Below are 4,756 nucleotides of genomic sequence, written 5' to 3'. Positions count from 1 at the left end.
TTTTATAAGAGAAAAGGATACACAATTGTGGCATCATTTAAAAAGTGTAGCCTTAGGTATTATAGAAATCACTTATAAAGCGTAGCCGTAGGTTGATATTTATAGATTCACTTTTTGTATCAAAGAAGACGCTTTTAGAGGGTAGCCTATTTGTTGAGTTTTGGGTACGTTTTAAAAGTGATGCCTAATGTATCTAAAGCCAAAAAGTTGACACTTGTGAATTTTTTTCCTCTGAAATTTTTCCCGTAAGCACACACACACACTCACCACCCACTTAGTGAAATTTTTAGTCATTCCCTCCAAAGCTCATCATCATTTTTCAGAGAAGATCAAAACCCTTTCAGAGAATCCTTTCAGAGAAGAAATTTTTACCCAAACCTCCAAAGCACGAAGAAAACCCTCACCATCGCAAAGATCGAAACCCGCTGTCTCACTATCGTCGCATCCCAGCCCACTCACCAGTCACCGCCACACACGACTCACCACTCACCACTCACCACTGACCGTCGCTCCTCTTCGCCTTCCTGCTCTGATCGTCGCTGTGCCGCCCATACCATCTTCGATCGCTGCACTTCTCGTCGTCCTCTCTGTGCTCACGGCGTCGATTAGGTATGTATTAATTTTCATTAGATTCTGAAGTTTGAGGGGTTTAGGGTTCCAATTTTAGAAACCGATTTTCGCTCGATAATCACAAACACAACAACTATGCTCTTATGTATTTCTTGTATTTCAATTAGAATGTTGAAATTTGAGAGTAACTAAGTTGATGCATGAGCCAGATACGCCATTTTTGAACTGAAATCCTACTTGTTATTACATCAAACAATATTTACTGTGATGTCTATATTGATGCTGTACATTGTTCTGGTTTCTAGCTAATATTGTCTGCTCCTAACGATTATACTTATTTTTCTAGCTATTTTTCATCCAAGCTATAAACAAAACTCAATAAATTATAGTGTTGGTGTGGTGAGATCACACACAGAAATTGGTACTAGCTGCACGGTCACCCGTTTTCAAAGCCCAAATTTGTGGTCCTGTGAAAGATCAGAATACTGATTGTATAAACACTGGCTACAACTTTAGCACTAGCAGAGCAGCATCATTGTTTTCAGCTGAAAGCATTCTATCTCAAGTTTATTGCAACCTCCGAAAACCTCAGAGGTGTGTTTTTTCTTCCATGGATTTTAAAATGTTTATTTATTTTTCAGGTGACATTTTGATTGATATGTATTTAGTTAATTAGATTCGAGTAATTTGTTTGGTGTTTTTTTCACGGCATCTGAGGCAGCTAGTTTTGGAATCTGTTAGTGACACTTACTGTGTTCCCTTCTCTTCCCTTAAATTGCAATTGCCTTCTGGTTCTGTTAAAAATAACTTATTCCAAAAAATGAGTGTGGCCCAATATTGTGCCTAACATAATAAGACACCTTATACAATAGTAATCTAAATGACTTACATTGAACATTGTTTGTGTTTAAAAGTAGAACCAGTAACTTATTATTTATAAAAGCTACTATCTTCCTGATATATTTATGTGTTTCTTTAACTGAATATTTGTGGATTAGTGTCTGACTCTGGTCATGCAGGATTTCTAAGGCTATAATGAATGAGTATTTAGAGAAGATTGATGCCATTGCATCCAAACTACTTAACTTTGAAGTGTGTATTTCTAATCTCTTATTTTTACTTCAAGGAGATAATTAGAATGAAAAAATCTTGGATGCTACCTATAAAGTTACTTTTTTTTGTTCCAACAAAAGATGGAAATTCAAACTATATGAAGATGGAATTTGCGCATTTGAATTTTTGATAAAGAAAGGATTCTCATTTTCACTTTGGTTCTAATTTCTAAATTTCTGAAAAATTAACTATGCTCTATAATTACTACCCACTCAGCTAAATAAACACCAAGAGCTTTTTTGAACAATGGCAAAAATAAAAATATATAGTATGTGAAAAGTGTATATAAAAATTTCATTGCTTGAATTTCATCACTTGGTTGGAATGAATCATAAGGCAGAAAAATGGGCTCCTTTTGATTTGTTTACCATTCTTCTGTATATCCTATTTTATCTTGCAAAATACTTTTACTTAATTCTGATAATAAAATTTATTGATTAAATATCTATATTTTTTATTTTAAAAAACTCCCTCCTACTGCTCTTCTTCAAGCTGTGTCACCGCCGTCGAATCTGGTCCAGCCGCCGTCCCCACTCCCACTGCTCCAGCACCGTCGTAGCTTGTCTATCGTCAGGTTGCTTCGCCTCTATTCCATGGCCGTTGCTATTCCATTTCTGTCTCCTGTGCCCCATTGCTCTCTCTCCCTCATCTCGGTTTGAGTTCTGGCCCGCATCTGAGTTTGAATTCCGCTTGTTATTATTTTTTTCTTGTTTTTATTTTGTTATTGTGATTTAATTGTTGGTGTTGTTGCCGTGTAACTTTTAATTGCTCCTGTTGGTGTTGTGAATCTGAATAACAAGAATGATGACATATTGATTCTAAATCTGAATAGTATTGATTAAGAGAAAAGGAATAATTAGAGGACATGTACTGAAAATTTTATGTTAAATCTGAATAGTATTGATTTTTTCTTCCTTTATTAGAATTTGCTTTTTGATTTTACATTTTGCTTTTTGATTTTGCATATTGCTTCATCAGGGTTTGTTGATTTTGTTATATTTTGCTGATTGAATTCATATAATTGCCATAGTTTCCCCTCAGCTAGTTTAGGTACTTAGCATTATATCTTTTTTGACTGCTCAATTATAATAAGTTCATGTGAAATGAAGACGTTCAAAAAGTGCAATGAATTAATTTTTTCATATTCACTACAAGAAAACAGGATTATCTTTGTGCTTTTGTGTCTTAATTGTGATTGGACTATGTGTCTTGATCAAATTATTGAGGATTGTTTCCTCCAGATTTAGGTGCTCCAATTGAATATCTATAGTTTCTGTTTCATGATTTGTTGGTTTGTTTGTGAATATTTGAAATTTGGAATGCTCTGCCTGGGTTGATATTGTTGCTGATTTTGAACCTAAACTTTGGATTTTGTTGTTGCATTTTCATTTGAATTTCTGGATATATTATAATAAATTCATATATACAAAATCCACCAATATCATGGTTTTGCAGATTGACGAAAAGCTTCTTCAAGAAGTGGTTAATATGGGATTTGACAGAAATTAATTGGTTGAATCTTTATGCAACAGGATCCAAAATGAGGTCTGTGCCCTTCATTCTCTCCTTTCGTGTCTTCTTGATTGTCTCTTATTACTATCTATATATTTCTGGGTACTGTGGCAAACTACTTGTTATTGGATAACTGGTTCCATGTTTCTAGTGGCTATCTTGGAGCTGAGTTTCAAGAGACTATGGTTAACTCTTTACCTTAGATAGTTGACTCTTTTAAGTCTTAATGGATCTAATAATATCTCTTCCTCTGCTCAATATCTCCCACTTATTTATTTATTTTCATGTGATTTTGTTGTTACCATGTTTGGTTAATGTGAGTGTTGAGCTGAAAAAGAGTAATGTTTGTGTTCTTTTAGCAATTGACTAATGTTGTTGGGACCCTTTATTTTTAATGTTTTCCTTTAATTTTTCAATATGAAGTGAATGACCCTTTTGCCTTGTGAACATGGAGGTTACTAAGGAAGAGCTTAATGCAAAAATGAGAGAAAAAAGTTTCCAACTTTTGGTCTGAAAAAAACCATGCAAAGTTTTCAACATGTTTGTGTTTTGTTTTGTGGCAGATGGGGCTGGTGATGATTTGTTTAAAGAGCTATGGAGGCTGTGTGCAGGGCTATTAATGGATGTTCCTTGTGTTCAAGACAGAGTTTTCTATTTCCCTCATGGGTCACATTGAATTGGTATGATATACACTTCTTTACCTTGTTTCTGATTTTGTTTGTGAATTTCATTTTTTTCCATTTTTGTGCTATGTATGCTTTCAAATTTAAGCCTTAAGGGGTTTAATAAGTGTTATATAATTTTGATTTTTCTCTTTTGTAGTTGCCAGAACCTACAGAACAAGATTTGAGGCAGATGAAGAACCAGAAATCTCCCAAATACGATCTTCCGTCGAACAAGATATTTAAAGAACAAGATTTTTTTCTCTTCTATCAGAAGGTTAATAATTTTTATTAGAAGATACTTATGTAGGATATAATATTTTGGTTTTTTATAGTTTATTAGTAATAAATTTTAAGTGGTCTAATGTATATTTTGATGTAGGTATGTTTAATTTAGTGTGAGATGTATGAATACTCATTTATGATCATCCCAATATTTTTAGTTCATTATAAATATATTTTGTTAAAGGATAATTTAAGGCTACACTTATATACAGTAGCTATAGTATACAAAAAAAAAGAGGGATCTAAGGCTACGCTTATAAAAAGTAGCTATGGTATACAATGTGGCTACACTTTACAAGTGATGCAGTAGCGTTGAAAAGCGTAGCCTATTCTGGAAAAATAAAAGCTGAAAAGCGTAGCCTTTGGTCCTGGACAGCATCACTTAAAAAGCGTAGCCTATTCCCAAACGCTAAAAGCGTAGCCCTTGGTGCAGAAAAGCGTAGCCTTTGAGAATAGGCAACGGCCGAATAGGAATCATCCCAAAAAGCGTAGCCGTAGCCTAAGGCATCATTTTTTTTCACTTTTGGCTACACTTTTCAAGTGTACCTAAATGGGTGTTTTTCTTGTAGTGTGTCAGTTATTAGACATACTCTACCACAATTTATCGAGAGAAA

General features: G+C 34.2%; 1 long non-coding RNA gene across 3 annotated transcripts; it reads left to right on the top strand.

Annotated features, from left to right (window-relative positions):
* The first annotated feature begins 302 nt into the window (after positions 1–302).
* LOC107489214 (uncharacterized) lies at positions 303–4,305 on the top strand. Of its 3 annotated transcripts, none has more exons than XR_008009593.1 (6): positions 303–609; positions 917–1,164; positions 1,569–2,342; positions 3,139–3,228; positions 3,759–3,875; positions 4,018–4,305. It is a non-coding gene; the product is annotated as an uncharacterized LOC107489214 (long non-coding RNA). The 3 variants fall into 3 exon arrangements; XR_001592126.3 differs by having other exon boundaries at positions 304–609; positions 1,590–2,336; positions 4,018–4,303; XR_008009592.1 differs by having other exon boundaries at positions 304–609; positions 1,569–2,336; positions 4,018–4,303.
* Positions 4,306–4,756: the final 451 nt, after the last annotated feature.

Source organism: Arachis duranensis, chromosome 5 (genome assembly GCF_000817695.3).
Source record: "Arachis duranensis cultivar V14167 chromosome 5, aradu.V14167.gnm2.J7QH, whole genome shotgun sequence".
Lineage (NCBI taxonomy): Eukaryota > Viridiplantae > Streptophyta > Magnoliopsida > Fabales > Fabaceae > Arachis > Arachis duranensis.
Note: the sequence above shows the minus strand (reverse complement) of the source record. Positions and strands in the feature narration are given on the sequence as shown.